Genomic DNA, 22,760 nt, shown 5'->3' on the forward strand with positions numbered 1-22,760 from the left:
GAGATCTGAAAACATATCTGATTCTGGTGATATTTAGAAGAACGATTGCATATGATTTAAGTTCAAAGAACTTGATCTTATTAATTTGATTTATGATGAATCCAGTTTATTGGAAGGACTGTTTTAAAGATGATTGCTCCTTCTGTTGAATCTGGGAACATGCCAAAGTTTCCCTTACAAAAAGTACCTGACTCTTAGGAGCTTAAACTCTAAAAGGTTTATAACACTCCTCACATTGTGTATAAAATATGACCTAAATGTAAATAAGCCTCTCCTTAAAGTGAGCTTTTGCTTTTTCCTTAATTTAATTTCTGCTTTCTGCCAGCCCTATATACTTTTTCCCTACTCTATCCCAATGTGGTATGCCTGTAGGGGAACGAGCAATAGGTGTAAGAGAATTTACAGGTACATACGCAGAAGCAGGTAACATTTTAGCTGGAGTTGGCCTTGAAGAGAAACCACTGAATTAGCTCCTTTGACAGAGGAGGAAGCTGAGAGCTAGTGAGGGTTTCACATCCCATTGACGATGAGACCAGGTGGAAATCCAGGGAAAGATGCGTCTAGTCCTATGAAATGTCCTTGGCACTTTGTGTGGACTGCAACATTCATAGGTCAGCTGAGCGATATAGTTTAGCACTTTCGAAATATGACCTAAGACCAAAGTTAATTTCATCTTCGTCCATGAAAATCGTAAGTATAGTTTCCAGAAAAAGCATCCAGACCTCTTCAAAATTAATGCATTTTTCCTGGGTGCCAGATTTTAAGAGAATACTCAGGGGAAAGAGAGAAGGACACAGAAGATAATCAAAGTTAAATCATATGAGAAATAGCCCAGCCAACTAGAAATTTTAAACTGGGCTAAAATGCCTTCTGGCAGAGAGGAAGTAGCAGAGGCAGTGAGGAAGCAATAATGACACCTGTATGGAACCAGCTTATTCTTCAAGACTAAAACAAAATGTGTATATATTTCAAGGAGGTGTTATTCCATAATGGTTAGGACAACAGTCTTTAAAATTATACAGAACTAGGTAGCTCTGTGTCTCGTGGAAGTTTCCTGAAGTCTGTCTTGATTACTTCATCCTTAAAATGGGTTTATAATATTTCAAATGAATTTAAATGACAGCATGTATGTTAAGGTGTTATTCTAATGTCTGGTGTGTAATAAACACTAAATAAATGGTAACTATTATTAGTAAATTTTTTTATATTCCTATGGGAAGAAGGTCTTACTCAGGGTACGTTTCATATCATTGGAGGAGAATAAAAGCAAACGCGGATGGCCATTATTTATGGATGTTGCAGAGAATTCATGTACTGGGTGGACAGTTTCTATGTCCCCTCAATTCAAACACACAGTGGTATTATGACTTTGATCTTCTAGTCAGTGTATTCACTCTTATTCTGTGAATTTCAGGAGAACACAGAAAACCGAAAGTATGATTTTAAAACAATCAGCAAAGTATAGATTTAAAAACAGGAATAGGCAGGCATGGTGGCATATGTCTATAATCCTAGCACTTTGGGAGGCTGAGATAGGAAAATTGCTTGAGGCCAGGAGTTTGAGACCAGCCTGAGCAACAGTGAGACTCCATCGCTACAAAAAATAGAAAAATTAGGCTGAAGTGGTGGTGTGCACCTGTAGTCCCAGCTACTAGGGAGGCTGAGGTAGGAGGATCGCTTGAGACTAGGAGTTTAAGGTTGCAGTGAGCTATGATGATGCCACTTCACTCTAGCCCAGGTGACAGAGACCCTGTCTCAGAAAAACAAAAACAAAACAAAAAAACAAAAAAAGAACACAAATGAAAAAACAAAACAAGAACAAAGTCATAGTCCGTGTCCTTGTGCCATGTCATAATTTCCATGCTCATAAAATTCACCCAATAATTATTTTCTTCTATATGTTTTCACCCTTATGTGCCTGGGCAACTCTGCTGTGATTATGATCTGGATACCAGATCTCTGAATTGGTGTTTGATCCTGCTTCTGTCTCCATTGTACGGATGGAGGAACAGTGCATGATGAATCTGTTGGTGGGCATGGGGGTGGGGGGTAGAAGAAGGAAAGGAGAGATGTAATAAGAGCTGAAAGAGAATAAGAAGGGGTGACCTCAAGCTCACAAAGTAAGCTGTTTCCAGGATTAGAAAGAGTAGTCACAGAGCTCTATTTCTTTAGCCCCAAGCTAGTCTGGCTACCCTCTAAATTTTAATATACTAATTTATTTTTCTCAAGTTTAATTTGCTGTTTTGTGACATTTAACGAGTGATTGGTATCAAATGATCATTTGATTGTACAGTCCTACATTTCTCATTCTTATTTTCATTGAGGTAAAACTTTGATTTTGAATAATGCAAAGGCTTTTCCAAAGGGTTCCTATATGGAGGTAGGAATAATGAACACAGAACTAACTAGCTTTGCCCCGGCAGGGAAGCAAGTCTAACCTGTCAGAAACCGGCATGGTTGTAACCTACTGGAGGAGACTTGTGACAGCACTTGAGTTCTAGCCCACACTGAGAAGTCCCTTGGTGCTGGTGACGAGTACATACATGGCAGAGACAAGGGCCAGTGACCAGGAAAAAGGCTAATGATTTTTTCATATTTGTTTTGCAAAAGATAAATGAAAGGCTAGAACATGAGGAATTTGTGCTCACTGTAGGTTAAAGTTGTTTCTTATCCTGAGATTAGACAGACATTTAAATATTAACTATCATAGTCAATATACCCAGATCCTTAAACTGGAAGCCCTGGCTATGTTGAGAGAGGAAAGGCCAATTTTTTTTGACATTCCTTCACTGAATCATTTCAAACAATAACAGAAGGAACTCCCCCTTTGCCAGGTAGATGACTATGTATCTAGCCTTGTAAACTGATAAAACAAACTCAGTGATTTATGGAACTTCAGGAGTTATCTCATCAGAATAACCTGTACTTCTTTGGATTATGCAACAATCAGATTATTTCTAGAAGGAATTTGGAGCAAATCTAATAAAACATCCATGATTTGGGGTCAATAACCTTTTGGGTTTTCCTCTTTCCTTTCGTTTTTTGGGAAAAGAATGACATACAAGCTGTATGACAGGTACAAAGCAGGATGCTGTGATTGAAGTGCCCAACTACCTTGCACTAACTTGCAATAACACATTATGCAAAATAGAAAAAAAATATAATTCAAACCAAGCACGTATGGTCCAAAATTACGTTGCTTGATCAAAACAGACTTTCCCTTTAACTAATGAGTCTAGAGGTTGTATTTACAGGGATATCACAACAATCAGAAACATCATAAGGCATAACATTTGTTTGCCTTCTCAGGAAAGTAACTGTGCAGGCTTATGGATCATCTAAATTAGACTTTACTATTTTGATGTCCTTGCCATTTGTTCTTTTAAATTTCCAGCCTAAGGGGTATATTCGCCTATCAATGTGCATGTGTAAGTTCCATTAAAGCTAATAGGAATTTGGCGCCTGAATCCAAAGAAAAATCTACCTTTAAGATGGCATTTTGCACATGTAACGCACAAGAAAAATAACTTTAAAAAATTCCATTTCTCTTCCTCCAAAGCACATAAAACAATTATATTAATTATAAGTATAAGATAAAGTACTTGCATGTGGAATTTTAAATCCATTTAATGAATTTGCAATTTTATGCATTTCTCTTGCTCCAAATTGCCTTCTCCAAATATGCTTTAGGTTGTCTCAGGCTTTGAAGAACATAGTGACAAAGAGAAATCAAGAGAAATAACGGTGGTGGGAGTCCATTTCTCAACACGGTCTGCATTTATTTATATTCTGCGGCACACGCACCTATGATGTTTCCAACTTATTTCTACCAGATTCAAAATAAAACCTGGAACACAAAACAGCTTGCCTGTATTTTCTTGTTTAAGGCTCTACCTCCTGAGCTTTCCTTTGTATCTCTGTTCCTAACCACATAGGAAATTTTCAGACAAGAGTTAATATTCAAATGAGATGGTAATTTAAAAAATTATTACATCCTTCTGTTTATTTTGGTAGAGGGGAAATATTGGTTCTTTGAGTTGCATTAAAACCCAGATAAAAACCAGTTTTTATCTTTATACATCTTTTGGAAAAAAAATTCTACCTCAAGAAATTTCTTTAACAAAGAGAACATTATTTCAGACTCTAACATTTCTGTCTGCCGATTATCATTAGTCATAAGCTAAGCCCTGCACTAAATGTCTAGTGAGCACAGATAATGTTCATTTTGTCTGGAAGACAGGTTGCCGCCTGTCAAGGAGAGATGGAATAAATGACAGGTTTTGACTCTGTGCCTTGCAGGCATATTAGGCTAAGAAATCGCCAACATGATGAAAAATTATTTTGTCAAAAATTTGTAGGTCACCCATCATTGTCTAATGTATTCTGTGATTAATTGCTAGCATAGATCAGCATTATGTCTTTCCAGTGAATCGCTTAATTGTTGCCTGCTTCATGCTCTTAATGTAATGATGAGGCATCTGCTCCTTTCACATGTGCTTTCAAATGCCAGCTTTTGCATCCAGGTTACAGGGTTGGTAATATTCAACTTAAAGAACTAGTTCAAATTAAAACTTCAGGACCGCCATCTCTTCTTGCTTTTTATGGGAGCGTGCGTGGAAGGCTGAGTGTTAGTGTTAATGTATGTAGATTTTATTTCTGATGAGTGATTATTTGACTGCTCATTTTACGAAGATTTATGGTGTGCTTTCTATCTCCTGACTGCAGTGCTACTCTTATCTTTAATAAAGGAGATGAGGACATTAATCAGCCATTGTCAGGGCTCCTGACTAAGACATTAAATGTACTGTATGGGATAGGTAAACACGCTCCAGATCCTTCTCTCCTCCACTAGATCAGGCAAAAAAACACTCATTATATTTATCATAATTTCACATCTGCTGTTTTTGAAGCAATGTACCATGAGGCCATAAACTGTATTACAACTGTGCATAAATTCAACTGATTTGTGGCTGGAGTAACTAATTCCTAAAGTACATTTTAGAAAAACAAGCAGTGAGCCCTGAAATTGCAATTCCATAAAGGCACTAAATTACTGACTGCAGAATCAAAAATTTGCTTGATGTGATTCTGCAGTGACCATTTTATAAAAAGTGACAGTGCGCCTGTGATTGAGTCAATAAAATAAGGACGAGTGAGCTGTACACTCAAACAAGATTAAAGAGAAAGAGAATGACAGAGGACAGACCACGGTACACAAATCGAGGAAAGCACAACGTCTTCCCCAAAACGGCTTACGGAGGCAACTATTAATAGCAACACTATTGATTTGTCAGTAATCTCTTCATTATTTTGCAGGTATAAGAAAAAAAAATATGACCTCTCTCTTTTATTCATTTCGCAGCATAATGGGGAACATACTTACTATTTAATTAAGTGGATTTGGAAATAATTTTTAAATTGTGGAATAGCTGTTGATTTAAGCTTGCCATAATATTTTCTAAAATTACAAAAGATAATTCTCTGTGGGTTATTTATTTGTCTCCTTGGTTTTTAAGGGCCTATGTCCAAGTAGTCTCTTTGTTAGGGCATCTGGTCACATATGGGTAGGAAATGTGTGTGTGTCGTGGGAGGGGAGTGCAGTGTCTGCCGTGTGTGTGCTTTGGCCCTTACGAGCGTGCTTCACTTCATTATTTTACGAACTCCGTCTATACCTGAACTTGCTCTAACGTCTTCTCCAAAAAGGAAAAGAGATCAGGGAGTGATCTTTCGTACAGGACAAGTAAAACCAGAAACACCATTGTTTTCGAAGACAAAACGCGCTTGACGTTTGTGAAAATGAAAGCCCGAGGCAGACCTGACACTCGGAGTCCTGGATGGAGGTGTGAGCCCACAGACGAAACCTGCCAAGGGCGGCAACCATGTATGCGCTCCTGGAAGTAGGATGCGATTATGTGATTATTTATTGACTGGAAAAAGCAATTTAAGAGAAAAATAAATGGAACTAGACTTTCATGGCTTGGGTTTTTCAAAATATCCATTGCCTTTCGCCAATTATTTCATACATCTCTGCTGTGGAGGCTAGAAGTGCCACTGAGGTGCTTTTGTTTCTTCCGACCAGGATACATTTGCAGTCTTTGTTTGACATTCTGTGCTTGAAGGCGCCTTCTCATTGAATGTGGGCAATCACTTGCTACCAAGGACAAATTGTGAAGGGCATTTGCACAGAACGTATTTTAGAGTAATATAATCCTATTTGATTTTATTTACAGAAGAATATATTTTGCCGTATCTTCTTATCCCATTCTCTGACCACTATCTTGGTCAACTTTTATAATTGCAAATCTGGTGATGGCACATTGAATATTGCTCTATTCTTTACATATATTAATAATATCAAATCAAAAATGGTTGTGTTCATAAGACATTGCATAGTTTCTATCTAATGGTATCAATCTGTGCATCACAGAATGTTTCTTTTCCCGACATTATTACTTTACTGAAATTAAGCCTGAAACAATCTGATGTCAGATACTGTATATCTACTTTTATTGTCAGCCTTTCTGAGCCCACCATATTGCCAGGACTGCATCTCATTTTAGATGGGTTTAACCGGATATATATTCTCAAGTTTATTGAGAGTTGGATAGATTACATTTCCCATACTCAAAGAGCAGGCTGGTCCTTTCAGTGCATTTTATAGAACAAATGTAAATTTCCATGCTGCAGTTGACAAAAATTCATGGTTCTTTTCTTAGTGTCAAAAATAAATCCAGCATAGCATTGGAGATGAGTAAGTACAGTACAGTGGAGCAGGCTTCAGTTCACCCTTTCTGATTTAGCAGCAGTTCCAATGTACTTGAGAAATCTGTAAAAGTTCAATTATTATGGTCTAGGCAAAGAGATTTGCTCACACAACAGAGTTACTGTACTTGAGAATGAATGGTAAGGACTCAATGAAATGCAAAGCACTTTCTGAGCACGGCGAGGGCCTTTACCTTCCATCTCTATTTCCCCCTTCCTTTGCCCATCTACTTATATATGTCTTACAGGAAGCTTTTTCTGAAAGCTTTCCCTGTAGTTAAATAAAACACAAGCCCCCCAGAATTGCCAAACCATTTCATTTCATTAAAAAGCAATAAAAATTAGTCTTTTATTACATTTGGAAATTTATATATTTAGGAGCTATGGGGTATGCGAAGAATAGCCGTCAAATAAATTTATTAGCAGCTTGGATTGATCAGTTTGTCAAGATTGCTTACATATGTATGCCTTAGAAGGCAAGGCAGAATTGTATGAAAAAAGTATTTATAGCTAAAAGTAAACCAAACATACTGAATCATGGAAAAAAATGCTCTCTCAAATATCACGTGCTTTATCAACACAACACACAGCTCAGATTATGGACTGCTTTTGCTTAAATGCCAAGAGTGTGTCCTTATAAGCAAAAAGCATCTCTTTCTATATTTATATTCATTGCTTTTGATTTTTTTTCCTGGTCAAAGCTATGGGTTTCTTCTTATTATTCATCAAAAATTGGTGTTGCTTTTAGAAAAAAATGAAGAAAAAAAAATCAAGAGTACTATGTGAAAAGAATGTAGTCTGACTACTACAAGAGTCAGTCCAGGTATGTCTGCTCTTAACATTTTTCTTTTGTCATGTTATTTTGCTGCTCCAAGATTTGAGCAATTAGGGGATTGGTGCAGCTGGGAAGAGTTAAGACCTACATAATTTCCAGGAGGGGAATGCGATCAGTCTTTCTCAAGGAGGATGGTCTAGTTCCTTATAGTCACATTTAATCTCTTATGTATCTCCCCAGTGAGCATCATAAAGAAGGTGGAATCTTGTGGAGTCTTAGATTAAGTTCCTCCTCCAGGTGTCAGTGAGGGAAAGACAGCTTTTGCTTACATGGGAAGACACATCTGGAAACACACCCCCTCCACACCATACATATAAAACATATAATAAAGACATGGTACTTTGTTATTGCTTACAATCACCCCAACTCCCATATTTATAGTGTGATTATAAAATAAAGAAAAAATATGAGAGAACAACAATTATTTCAACTTTGTAAATTCGAATGAGCAATAACGTTGACAGCAGTCCAAAATAAAATTATAGAGCTTCTTTACTAGACATTGAGCCTTGTGAAAATTCATCATCGATGAACACAGGTTTGCCCTAATTGAGGACTGTTTCTTACATTCTCAAAGAAATTTCGTGTGATACATATTTTTATAAATATCTTTGGAGTATTCACTAAACATCAGGCACAATCCAAAGCACTATGAGCTTATCAAATTCCACCAGTGTTTATAGTATCCAAGTTGAAGATAAGTAAAGCCCAAGATAAAATGTCCTGTTATAAAGATATATAAAGGGAAACTCTCATGAGAGAACAATCAGTGGAACCCTGAACTCTATGGGTTTTGCAGAAGCTAGGAAATTGGTAGCAACACATAAATATGCCGTAGCTACATGCATGTGTTTATTCATTTACTCATTTAACAAATATGCAGGAAATGCCTGTTATGTGCCTGGCACTGGTTTGGGCTCCAAGACCACAACAATGACCCAGGACAAGTCCATGTCCTCTCATTGCCCACAGGGAAGCTGGATAAATATGAGGTGAGATGATTACCGATGAGGGCAAGTAAGCTGGGTTTGGTGAGTCCTAGAAGGCCTCCTGGAGGAAGTGACTTCTGAAGTGACCCACAACATGAAGGACAAGGAGCAGCTGACCAGATGAAAAGTGAGAAGAGCCCAAGAGTGAGGATGGTCTCTGAAAGAGTGTACCCAACGGAGGGAATAGTGGGTGTGAAGGCCAGGAGGTGCGAGAGTGCATGGTCTACTCTTGAAACTGGGAGACGTTCGGTCTCACTGAAACGAGGGTGAGGTGAGAAGGAGACAGCGGCAGGTCATGTAGGGTCTCAAGAGCCAACTAAAGGATCTGAATATTTTTTAGGGCAATCAGAAACTACGGCAAGGCTTTAAATAAGCAAGGAGTGATCAAATTGCTGTTTTAGAAAAATTACTTTGGTTGTATTTGAGGAGTGCTTTCCAAATTCTTTCATCATATCCCCCCTATCGGTAAACATTTTTATACAGCTCACCTCTAGTATATAAATATTTATTTCTTTATTTATAAATATTATACAAGTTCCACTGTGCTAATATGTTTATTTTAAAACTATACACAAAATTAAATATTTAAAAGATGGGTTAATTTTCAAAATATGTTTTTAAAAATTTAAAACAGTATATGATTTTTTAAACACACTGTTGTCTCCCCTTTCAAACTGTAGATGTTTGTTTTCATGTGGTGGATGTTCAGTTTTGATGTGTCTTGTTGATCATCACTACATCATTTTTATCATACATCTTATCCCAGTGGGTCTTTCCTTGACCATCTTATTTAAAATTATAAACCCTTCCCTGGCATTCCCATCCTCCTCTCTTCCCTGCTTCATTTTTCTACTATGACCTTTGAATGCAATGTATAATTTACTTATTTAGTTTATTATGCCTCTTTCTCCTCTTCCTCATGAGTGCAGAGACTTGTCTTTTTGTTCACTATCATACCCCTGGGCCTAGTCTACTGCTTGGCCTGTAGTAGGTGCTCAAGAAATATTTGTTGCAAGAGTAGGGTGAAAGTCATTATCAGCAATCGTGAAGGTTAATTCATATTTCCAATAATAATCCTGATAATTTTAAACCTTTTTGCCTGAATTTTTGTTAGATCAATTTATTTTTTAACTTGTATAAATGATGAAGCACTCGATTAGGAATAAGAGAAGTGCTTGCATGTGCTTGCATCACTAATAGAACTTGGTACCACAGTTCTTCTTTTAAAACCATAATGATCATCTTGTGAGGGTTAGTTGAAAACTAGAAAACATTATCTAGAAGCCTGCCTAATTAGGTTGATGTAGCCGATTATGTGTTGGGAAGGGCTGAGCACAAACATATGCAGGAGGCTCCTCCCCGCCCTTGTGGAGGCCACACTTTGCTCTGTCTACCGCTGGTGCTGTGACACGTGTCTGCATGAGGTTGCCAGTGTCAAACCATATATTAAGTATTTTATAAAGATTAATTTTCATTTGTGTTTTTATAATAATAACAATTATTATTATTTTTTTCAGACAGCGTATTGCTCCGTTGCCCAGGCTAGAGTGCTGTGGCATCATCATAGTTCACTGCAACTTCAAACTCCTGGACTCAGGTGATCCTCCTGCCTCAGCCTCCTGAGTAGCTGGGACTATAGGTGCACACCACCAAGCCCAGCTATTTTGAAAAGTTTTTTGGAGAGATGGGGTCTCGCTATGCTGCCGAGACTGGTCTTGAACTCCTGGCCTCAAATGATCTTCCCTCCTCAGCCTCCCAAAGGGCTAGGATTACCAGGTGTGGGCCACCACACCTGGCCCTTCCTTTGTATTTTTAGATGCAAATCAATATAAGTAGAATCTCTAGTGTGTTCTCGCACTTCAGTGGCTCATCATGAACACTTCGAAGACACTGGGAGAGAAAATGCATCCGCATGGCCTCGCTGAGGGCAGGCAGCGTGGCTGGGAGGGGAATCCCTCTGTTTGGTCAACTTCCCCTGAGGAAGTCTGGGTGTGCGGTCTCCTAGGTTTTCAACTTCGAAAGGTTCAACCCTTATTGGGAAATATATTTTTTGCTATGCTTAACTTTTTTTTAAAAGTCTAAACAAACGTCACACCCTCCATCTATTATACCGCCACTTTGCTAACGTGTAAAACACTAAGCCATTTACAGGTGATAGTGAACATTTCCAGGATTTTCTGTTGTTCACTGTCTCTCCTTAGCTGAAAACAGAACCAAATACACAGACTGAAGTTGTAATTAAGGCTTCAATTATATGTACAGAGATTTGCCAATAGTGAAAATTATTTTAGTTTAGAATGTGTTTCCAATAGTTCCCATTCCTGTGTTTGTCGTCTGTGAGGAATGGTTCAGGTGGGATTGCACTTGACACATTTCCTTGGGTTCTTGCAAAATGTAAGTGCAGGACAAATTAATTTTGTCTTAATAAAAACTGTATAGAGACCGTTGTCTTATTAATTCACTTCAGCTGTTCAAAATACAATCAATATTCTGAAATAGTTGAGTAAAGCACTTCTTACTTTTAAAATTGCTAGTATTACCTTTTTATTTTTAAACCACATTTTTGGGGGGGGTGAGGAAGAAGATATTATACCACCCGCTCCAGGTAAACAGTAAACAATTGACTGGATTTGCATAATTCCAAGTGCTGTAGACCATGCTCGACAGAAAGAACAGTATTAGAAAGGAGTCTTTAAAATGAAGACTCTACTTTAGGAGGAAGGCAATTTGTAGTTTACCTGCTATAGGGGTTTTGTATAAAAGCTGGAGTCCACTGGCCCCACATCTGTTGAAATGGTGTTCTTCTAGCATCCCTGTAGACTGATGCCACATCCATGAACAGCTCTGCTGTGTGTGCCTTAATCTAGCTCCACGCAGAGATAGTTTTAATGACTTGTTAAAGTCCCTTGTCACTGTGAGACTCAATTACTCAAATTCAGGGACTATAATCTAATTGAACCATTTCAATAAAAATTATGATTTTCCTGTAAATTTTAATTTAATACACTCCAGTGGATTACACCGAGGTTATTCCTGCATCCTTTCAACATCAGCAATGAAGGCATCTCTGTATTCAAAAAGTGGGCAAAATCCTTACATGTGGCTAGGTTCTTTGAAAGTAGTGGGCATTCTGTTACCTAGTCTTCTCTCTCTGAGTGCACTTCTATGCTATGTTTGGCCAGTTTGAGTGTTCATGGTGTACATCTATGCATGAAATGGCTCAGCGCATGGAGCTTTGTATGAGGTGAATATGAGGTGTGTCAAGGATGTGAGAGTGATCTGGAGAGCACAGAGCTGAGACATTCATTATGGCCATCTTGGCCATCAATACCAACCACCTCAATTATACGCTAAAGTCTGAAGTCTGCATTCATCACAAGGGTGGCCAAAGTGAAGAATCAACTGCATCAGGATTCTATTTATATTGTGCAAATGGGCACAATCTTGGTTAGCATAGACTTTTGTTTTGAAAAATTCAGATGTAATATTATATTAATAAATCCCAAATTCAAAGGGCAAGGGAGACAGAAACAAATAAAAATCTAAAAGTCCCAATTTCCATAATAAAGTATACATAAGACTATATTCATGTTATAATTTGTGATTCCTAACATTTTCCTACTGTGATATGAGGTGCTTTTAAAACTTGGACCTAAATTTCAAACAGGAAAAAAAAATTAATCAGATGCTAATTAGCAGGTATCATTAAATGTTATAGAGTGAGACAGGAAGCCCTCCTCATAAATGGCTCATTCCTCTTCCCCTGTTCTGTCAGATATTTGGCCATTTCTCTCTCTCTCTCTCTCTCTTTCTCTGATTCAGTTCTTTGCTGTGCAGACTGCAAAATATAATAACTTCTAAGCAGTGTGTAAAACAAAGTGCTCAATTCACTTTATTAAAATATCCAATAATAATTGATTTAAAGGCAATAAAATGTGTTCATTAGAGGGTTTATATTCAAGAAATATTGAAAGTATACCTAAAACTGTCACTTTTATTGTGAATGAACAGGATAATATAATTTGAAAAGAGTGTGATCATACTAAAGATTTGTCCCGCAGCATTATCTGATAGCTCGTAAAGTGCTGAAATTTAATATGATGCTTTCAGTCAGTTTAATTGAAATTTAATTGCCACTTTGGGCAGAAGGTTTAGATCTGATCAATAAAATATTAAAGATTTTGTGCTTTCGCGTGGAACAGCTCCTTTAGCGATGCATCAAGAGGACCCTATATTTTCGGAAATATTTGTTTGTTATAGTTCACACAGTGCTCAATATCACTTTCTAATCTGAAAGTTTTAATGTGCTGTGCAGACAAATAGTCGAAATAATAAAGCAATAGTTGATCCATTTAATTACAACATGATGAAAGAAATTGCGGTCACCTTCAGATTCATGAGAAAGGCATTAATGTAAAAGAGCAGTAAATATTTGGAAATGTCAAACCTCAGAAAGACAGAGTCTGACTTGAGCTCAGCTGTAAATCAGACCGAGGGAAGGACCTTGAAAAAAAGATGGTTCTTTGGTATTTTAGAAATAATTACTAATACAAAAGGGTAACGATGAAACTATAAATTACATTAAAAAGGGCCATTAGAGGAGGATTAGTTTATAAAGCTGAGAGATGGTTCTTCAAATTGTCCTGCTGGTTATTTCTACTTTTCGTTTTATTCAGGAGCCCCCTGCTCAATTATCTGATTATTAATAAACTAATTGATCACGACTTTGCTGTTCAAATGCTAAAGTTAAGTTAACTTTCTCCTTTTCAGGAACTCCCAAGGGATTTCCATATTATATTTTAGGAAGGCAGAAAATTGGAGACTTCTTAAAATGCATGAATAGTAAACTGGAGAGTGACTTCAGGCTAAGTTACATCTCTGCTGATATGTTTTAAAATTATGATTTCTTTCAGATGACTGTATGCCAAAGATGCTTTTGATGCTTCTGTGGCTATAATCTTTTTCAAATCACCTCTGGCATAATTCTTTTCCTAATGATCCCTTATTGCCTGCAGAACTTTTCAATAGCTCCATGTTTAAGAACACATATTTCTGGAAAAATAAGCACCCACATGTACTCACCATTAAATTGGTACTAATTGACCAATACTTAGGTGCACATATGGAAGCAACATTCATAGGGCATCAGGCGGGTAGGAGGGAGGAGAAGGGGATGGGTAAATTCATACCTGATGTGCACGGTGCATGATGTCTGGGGCTTGGGCACACTTGTAGCTCTGATATGGGTGGTGCAAAGGCAATATATGTAACCAAAGCATCTTTACTCCCATAATATTCTGAAATTAAAAAGAAAAGAACATATATTTCTTTACTCACCAGTCTCCTATGAGATCTCAAGTTCAATAACATGGTATGTTGTTTCATTTGTTTCAGTACATCTCTAAAATATATTTTCTGTTTACCACTATTTTCAAACAAGATTAGTTTGAAAGACAAGTTATCTGCAATGACCATAATTACTCTTTCTTGAATTCTTTATCTACTTCTGTCCCATATTTCTCTTGGTTTACCATTTCATATGACCATACTCTTTGATCTTACAACCTTATCACAATAGATAATTTTCTTTTGAAGTAGACACAATTTTTTTTCTGTGGCCTGTCAAAAAAATTATATTTTGTGACATTTGGATGCTGGGAACTAGTTGCTGGGAATACAGCAATGCCTGAGAAAAACCATCCTGGCCTCAAGAAACTTATGTTCTAGTCAGGGAGAAAGACAATCAACATAGACAAATAAAGAAGATAAGTTAAAATAGTAACAAATACAGTGCTATGAAGAAGATAAAATAGGTTAATGTGGGAGAGGGTAACTGGTGTATGTGTGTGCGTGTGTGTGTGTGTGTACATTAGCAGGTTTAGCTCTTTCTTTGAGGAGGTGACGTCTAATGATGACAGGAGGCAGCCTTGCAAGGATTTGGGAGAAAGCATTCTAGGCAGCGGAAATAGCAAATGTAAGGACACTGAGATAGGCATGAGCCTGATTTCAGGATATATAAAGAATATCAGTGAGGTACTGATGCAGTAGTTAAGAGGAACATTGGAAAGAAATGACATCAGGAGGGAGGCAGGGACCAGATTATGTAGATCACGTAGGGTCTTGTAGTCTATAGTGAGAAGTTTTGATTTAATTTAAGTACAATGGGAAGCCATGGCAAGGATTTAAGCAGAGGCAATCAGGTAGTGATGAAATGTGTATGTGCGTGCATTAGTGTGGGGTCAGAGTGACATGACACAAGTTGTGCTTTGGACAAATCGGCCTCTGCTTTGTGGGTGCTGGGCCATAAAGAGTTTAGAGTGGAAGAAGAGGCACAAAATAATAGGCCATTGCAGGAGTCCAGGCCAGGTGGTTTTGACCAATCATAGTCATGGACATGCTGAAAATTGGTCGGATTTGAGATGTATTTTAGAAGGTAGGACAAAAGGACTTAGTGATGAATTGGATATAAAGGTGAGGAGGGTAATAAAGAATTCAAGATTGACTTCCAGGTTTTGAGCATGAGAAATTGGATAGATGATGGTGCCATTTACTGAGATGGAAAAGGCATGGACGTGTAGGAAGTATATTTTTGGAAAAACCCAAAAGTTCTGTTTGGCTCCTGCTAAGTTTGAGGTGTCTATAGGATAGCCAAGTGGGATGTCAAGGAGGCAGCTGGATGTAGAAGTTTAGAGCTCAAGGATATTTCTTGACTTGGGATATAAGTTGGGTTTTATTAGCATATAGATGGTATTTAAAAATGGATAGGGTGGAAAAGAGAGAATCAAGAATAGAGCCTTGGTGTACTTTATTACGAGAGATCTGACACAAGAGTGGAAGCCAGAAAAGAGATTAAGAAGGTGTGACCAGTGAAGGTGAAGGAAAATTACACAAGTATCATTGAATCTTAGACAGTGGTTAAAGTAGTTCTTTAGACCACTGAAGACCTGGTTCCCTCTCTCTGTTATGTGTATGGAATTGGTTCATGTGGTTATGGAGGCTGAGAAGTTCTACAGTTGGAAAGCTGGAGATACAGGAGAACTAATAGGGTAAGTACCAGCTGGAGTCTGAAGACAGGAGAAGACTGATGTCCCAGCTTGAAGACAGTGAGGCAGAGAGAGCGAATTCTCCCTTACTGAGCCATTTGTTCTATTCAGGCCTTCAATAGACTGGATGAGTTCCACCCACAATGGGAAGGGCAATCTTCTTTACTCAGTTCACCATTTCGAATGTTAATCTCACCCAGAGACACACTCACAGACACACTCAGAATAGTGCTTAACCAAATATCTGGGCATCCAGTAGCCTGGTCAAATGGACACACAGATGAAACAGGCATTTTGGAGAGAGGAAAATTTAATTTAACAGGCAAACAAACTAGCATCATTAGTATTTTTGGATGCCAAATTAAGGTTTCTAGTCCTAAATGAAGGAGTGCATTGTGTGTATACATAATTTTCTCCAGCATTGCTCAATGGTTTGTTTGCAGACATTGAGTCAATAAGTTTAACCAGGGTTGATATATTGCTAGCTGAGTATAGTGGAGGGCAGGTGGGGCAAGGCAGTTAAGGATTTTCACAGAGGGTTGAGTATACTGACCATGTAATCTGGGTTGGATTAGGAAAGAATTGAGAAGGTCAGTGGAAAGATGAAGAGTGAAGTAAATGGTAGGGACAATTTTCAGTAAAGTCATAAAATTACTGGAGCATTAGCATAAGTGAGCTGAAAGGATATATAATGGTAGAAGATAACTGCCAGAAGTTATTTATAACTGAAATTTTGAAGGTGATGCCATCAGTGGTGATGACGAGGTCTTTGGCATGACCATGGTGGAATGGCAGGTAGAAGAGATTGTTGGAGTTCAGGAGGCCAGGGAACTGAGAGAACATGTTATTTGGAGTCTATCTTTGTGCAAGTGGAAGTCACAAACATGATGGGTGAGGGAGATCTAGATCCAGATGTCAGAGTTATCAGTGAATGAGAGGCCATGACCAGAAGCTTAGTAGACGAGAGGAAGAGGAAGAGTTGGAAATGTCTAATCGCATGAACACTAAGGCAGGAGGGGTGTTGAAGGAGAGACAGTTTGGCAATAGCAAAAAGACAAGGCAGATGGGCCCCAAGGAATATAAAGTAAAAGAGAAATTTCTTTATTTATGGAGAGATGGAAGGAAGCAATGCCTTTAAGGGACCTTCAGATTTTGACCAGATCAAGAACATGAAGAGAACATTCAGAAAAGAAATTGTGGATGTAAGAGAGTTCAGTGATAATGGACAATGGTCTCTAAAAGGCTGAGTGGAAAAGTTTGGTCACGTGGAAAAGTGTCAGAGATGAAACGAGTTTAGGGAAAGAATACAAATTTACAAGTGTGATCATCCATGTGATGATGGCTGGCATGAGATGCTTAGATTCTGATGGTGACTGAGGTGAAACAGACATGATACGTCTGGTCCTGGGAGTCGGAATGACAGTCGTTCAAGAACTAGAGTGCTTAATCTTGGCAAGGGCTGGAAGTAAAACAGTCACAGCTTAAAATAATTGAAGAGCCCAAAGAGTCTAGCCACATGCCACGTCCCTGGAGGAAGGGGCCAATGTATTGGAACCATCAGCTGTTGATGTTCTTGGAAACAGATGTGTCTGTATTTGCTAAAGCACAGCTTAAGTAGTTTGATCAGAACAATTTTAAATAACTCAGATGTGAAAGGGGAAGAATGCAGGCCTTGGAATCAGAGATCTGGCCTCCTGGAAAAATTAAAATATTAAATTATTATTTAATTATTCTGAATGACAATGTTGTCCCCTATGACATGGAGATGATTTTTTTATTTATGAATATTAAAAGAAAATACTTTTTCTGGAACACAGAAAACAACTAAAATGTATTAGGACCTTCCTTTCTACTTGTGTATAATGTGCTTAACTGTGGCTTGGTGTTCATAAATAGTGGAATCTATGTGGGTGGGACATATCAGCGGGAAGAGTTGAGAATTTGGAACAGCTTGTGTGATACATGTCCCTCAAACCCTTGGCCCAATTTTCATTACTGGAGGACCCTTTTTTTTTTATTTCAGCATATTATGGGGGTACAGATATTTAGGTTACATATGTTGCCCTTTCCGCCCCGCCCCGCCAAGTCCGAGCTTCAAATATGTCCATCTTTCGGGTGGTGCGCATTGCACTCTTTGTGTATGCAAATACCTGTCCCTCTGGAGGACCCTTTTGATAACAGCTAACACTGTCATATCCTTCCATCCCTATATGGTTGTTGACTGCAAATACCCTGGGACTTTTGGCATAGTATTATACTTTGGGGTAGGCTATTCTGAAGAACTCTGAAACTTCAGTTTCAGCTGTTAACACTATGACCCCAGCTGGTAGCACAGAGTCTCTCGGATCCAAGGGATTCCAGATAAAAGCAAAGGTAAAATTAGGAAGTGAACCTTAAATATGCAGATGGACAATGGCACATGTTTAAAATTATTGATCAGAGGCTTATAATATTGCTTCCCTGAGCACCTATTTGAGCTCACTAGGTTACCGCTCCTTTTTCCTCACTTCTTAAGTTCAGCCACCCTGGAAAAATCTATGATAAAACACAAATCAGTTCAGTTTTAACAACAACATGACCATCTGATTCATAGCTTTGTACTAAGCATTAAGATACAGACCAATAAAAGTTGGTAAGAGATATGATCCCAACTTGAAGAAGTTTACAGTCTAGTGACCTGACAACTGAATAATCTCTACTCCGTCACAGTCAATAAATATTGAAAACCCAGAGCAACAAGTGTGTAGTAGAAAAGGGGCTGTTCCTGTCTGCTCCTGAGACTCAACTCATTGTGCAAATTAAAAGTCTAGAGAGGGAGGGCAAAAGACCAGAAATAATCTTAAACACTCTCAGAGATTGAACTAGACCAGCAAAGGGCTTGCTGAATACAGAATAGAGAGTCATATTGCCTGCCATTCCTCACCCAGATGTGTGTGTGTGTGTGTGTGTGTGTGTGTGTGTGTGTTACTGATTTAAATTTTGGCTTTACAGAATTAGTATGTTAAACACATTATGTTTATGATAAAGCTATTGTTCATTATATTACGTAGCACCTTATTTGTGTAAACTCTTATAATACCTATTTGGTTCTTGAATGCAAACTAGTTGGGACCTATTCATGGAAATTTGCTCATTTTGTCTTATGTATTCTGAAAATTGTAGGGTACTTAGTTTACTTTTTTCAATTGGCTTTCAGAAAACTTAGAGCCAAATTTAGGGTCCATCTCTAACAAGGGTATAGACTCTATAGTATGTCATTGCTAGCTTCCTGCCTCAAAAAGCAGAATATATTAACCATCATTTAATTAATCAATCAATCATCTTTATAAAGAGGAGGTAATGGTTCAAAGTGCTTTGGAGCTTTGATGGAAGCTGGCACCTGTACACAAGCCTTTTACACCTTTCTAAACACTTGTTAGAGCTCTGCTAGCCTAATTTAAAGTTTAGATATCTACATGAACTCCTAAGACTCACTCTTGTGATAACTTGAGGATTTTCCAGCTAATACTGAAGCTATTTGTCTTTTCCTTCTCAGCAGAAGTCCTGATTCAGTGTTTGATGTTGTTAGTACTCCACACTCTATCTGTTCACTTTCTAAAGGGCATGCTAAACTTCTGGAATTTGAATTTGAAGCTCTTCATAAGATTTGCCTCTAACGTTTGTATGTTTACTTGAGAGTGTATTCTAGGGCCCTCTCATATGATAGTTTCTGACTATTGATTTCATTACTTTTTTTAAAGACAAGAAAACTACAAAAGGTATGCTATTATTAAATATTAGAAAACACAAAAAAACTAGAAATAAGAAGAAACCATTCCTGATTCTACTACAGAAAAGCAGTTACTGCTAATATTTTAATGTCTTTTTTCTATTTTTTCCATTCATGGAAATTTTTTCTGGTAGTTGTTTTTCAGTGTTTCAAGTGTACTCTGAGTATTAATTGCTATGTCATTCATTGTGTGATGAGATAGCACAATGGTTAAGAATGCAAATTCTGGAATGAGATTGCTTTTTTAATGCTGGATTTTTGATGTACTAAGTGTGTTTGATCTTAGGCAAGTTATTCCAGCATTCTATGCCTTGGTTTTCTCATCTGTGAAAAGGAGATAATACTATCCACCTCAATAAGTTATTCTGAGCATTAAATAAGTTATTGTATATGAAACACATAGAATAGTGGCTGGAACATAGAAAATGCACAATAAGTTTTAGCAGACATTAATTAGCACTGTTTCTATATATTTGAAGGCTATATATTTCCTGGAAGTTTCTATATTTAAATTTTTATTGCAAAAGATGTGTTGTTAAAATGCAGAAATACAGAGGAGATTAAAAAACCAGTAATTACAGTGATTAGCAATTTCAACACCTGGGAATAGCAACTATTAATATGTTCGTGTATATCCCTCTGAAAGTATATTTTACACTAGTATTTGGGTATTTCATGGAGCACTGGGCATGGCTCTGCTAATACACTATTCTGCTGTAATCTGCAGTTTCAATTTTTTTTTTCATTTCATTCAAGAGAATTAAATCGTTTATTGATTACACATGATAATGGTTGATACACAAGCTTCATTCCCATCTATAATTTTATCTGGTACCATTATTCAATTTAGATATATTGCATAGGATATGCCAACAATCATCTTTATAACCAATAATTCCATGATTTTCCTTGGATGAACCCTTTTAATGGTGAACTTCAGGTCACAACAGTAACCATAAGTTCAACTACACCAAGGTTTCTGAAGACAATGGCTTCTCCACCCAAGCAGGTCGTAAATGAATTTCAAATAGAACCTGGCATCACCCTGAAGGAATTCTATCTTCACACTTTTGGGGAAGTTTACCAAAATGGCTTCAGAGTAGACTAACTTTACACAGCACATTAAAAAAAAAAAAAAGACACATTTATTCAGCGTCATGATCAGACTATTACATTTAGCAATCAACAGCATGGGTGCAAAAAAAAAAAAATCTACATTAAAACCCTTTGTTGGAATGCTTTACACTTTCCACAGAACAGAAACTAAAATAACCTGTTATACAATTAGTGACAAATATAGTCCTCTAGTTTTTTGCCCATACACATGAGTATTGTCTAAAACATGTCTTCTTTGTAGCAGCTAGGCCCTGCCACCACTGTGCTTGGCTGAGTTCACAAATCTGTTGTAACCTGTAGCTTCCCTGTCACTTCTCTGGCTCTCCTCTCCTGCTAAGCTTTGTTTCCTGGGAATAATTAAAACCTTCTGCCACTGCCATAGCTACTGCTGCTACTGGAACCACCATAGCCACCTTGGTTTCATGGTTTGGCAAAGTATTGGCCTCCACCACCATAGGGGCCAGAGCTTCTGCCTCCAAAATTTCCTCCCTTCATGGGTCCGAAATTTGAAGACTGATTGTTGTAATTGCCAAAATCACTGTAGCTTCCACCACCTCCAAAATTGCTTCCATCATTACCAAATCCATTGTACCCATCCCCACTGCCACCATATCCACCACCACCACGGCTGCCACCAAAGCCACCTTGACCACTGAAGTTTCCTCCACGGCCAAAGTTGTCATTCCCACCAAAACCACCTCCACGACCGCCACCAAAGTTTCCAGAACCACTTCGACCTCTTTGGCTGGATGAAGCACTAGCCATCTCTTGCTTTGACAGGGCTTTCCTTACTTCACAGTGTGGCCATTCACAGTATGGTATTTCTGAATGACAGTCTTATCCACAGAATCATAGTCATCAAAGGTTACAAAAGCAAAGCCCCTCTTCTTGCCACTGCCTCTGTCAGTCATGAGTTCAATCACTTTGATTTTCCCATACTGTTCAAAATAGTCTCTTAAGTGATGTTCTTCAGTATCTTCTTTAATGCCACCAACAAAGATCTTTTTCACAGTTAAGTGGGCACCTGGTCTTTCAGAATCTTCTCTGGAGACAGCTCTCTTTGGTTCCACAACTCTTCCATCCACCTTGTGTGGCCGTGCATTCATTGCTGCATCCACCTCCTCCACAGTGGCATATGTGACAAACCCAAAGCCCCTGGAGCGCTTGGTGTTTGGATCTCTCATTACCATACAGTCCGTGAGCGTTCCCCATTGCTCAAAATGGCTCCTCAGACTCTCATCGGTCGTTTCAAAGCTCAACCCTCCGATGAATAGCTTCCGCAGCTATTCGGGTTCTTTAGGAGACTCTGACTTAGACATGACGGCAGTGGGAAGAGAGACTTTAACGATGCTTCCTCGGCAGCGTCCACAGGCAGAAAGGAGTAAGCTAACGAACGTATCTCTGCACTTTCAATTTTTGCAATTTTTGAGAGAGAGAAAGAGAGAGTAAGAGAGAGAGACCACATTCACATAACTTTTATTATAGTATATTGTTATAATTTTTCTATTTTATTATTAGTTATTGTTGTTAATCTCTTACTGTGCCTAATTTATAAATTAAATTTTACCATAGGTATATATGTATAGGAAAAACCAGTATATACAAGGTTTGGTACTACCTGTGGTTTCAGATACCCACTGGGGATCTTGGAATGTATCCCCCTTAACTAAGGGGGAACTACTGTAGCTACAATTCTCCTGGGTCTACAGTTAATATGCTTTATTCTACTGGTGATGGGAAGTGAATCAGACAGGTCACCAGTCACTCTGACACGCTCATTTTAGTTACTGATGGTGGCATGTTAGTAAAAATTTGGAAATAAACAAGTTTTTTGGTAAATACCAGTAAACAAATTACTTAAATAGTATAATAATAGACAGTAGACATTTCATAATGCTTTTTGTGTGTTTTCTTTAAAAAATTATATACTTGATATGCTATTCGTTTAATGCAGATTGTGTGCAAAGAATTCTTCCGTGGGATGGGGACGTAGTTTCCTGATCTCATGGAGGTAACATAATAATGTATTTTCTAATTTTGATATTCAGGAAACATAAGCTTGCTGGCATAAGTTTGCATAAACATAAGTTGTGGCAAAAGTCACATTTTGGAAATGATTTACAAATATATAGATTTGGTTCATTTTGGAAGACTCTGGCCTGTGTCTCGGCAACAACCACCCATGGAATCGCTACAACAAGCTTACTCTTTTGAAGAGTATGGTAAAATAGAATTCAGGCACTGAG

The 22,760-nt window shown here is 37.9% G+C and overlaps 1 pseudogene across 1 annotated transcript; it reads right to left on the bottom strand.

The window, feature by feature from the left end:
- Nucleotides 1-20,146: 20,146 nt before the first annotated feature.
- LOC105814479 lies at nucleotides 20,147-21,898 on the bottom strand (annotated as a pseudogene). The gene has a single exon (XR_001137700.1). The product of XR_001137700.1 is annotated as a heterogeneous nuclear ribonucleoprotein A1-like (transcript).
- Nucleotides 21,899-22,760: the final 862 nt, after the last annotated feature.

This window comes from Propithecus coquereli, unplaced genomic scaffold (genome assembly GCF_000956105.1).
Source record: "Propithecus coquereli isolate 6110/MARCELLA unplaced genomic scaffold, Pcoq_1.0 Scaffold3, whole genome shotgun sequence".
In the NCBI taxonomy this organism is placed as follows: Eukaryota; Metazoa; Chordata; class Mammalia; order Primates; family Indriidae; genus Propithecus; species Propithecus coquereli.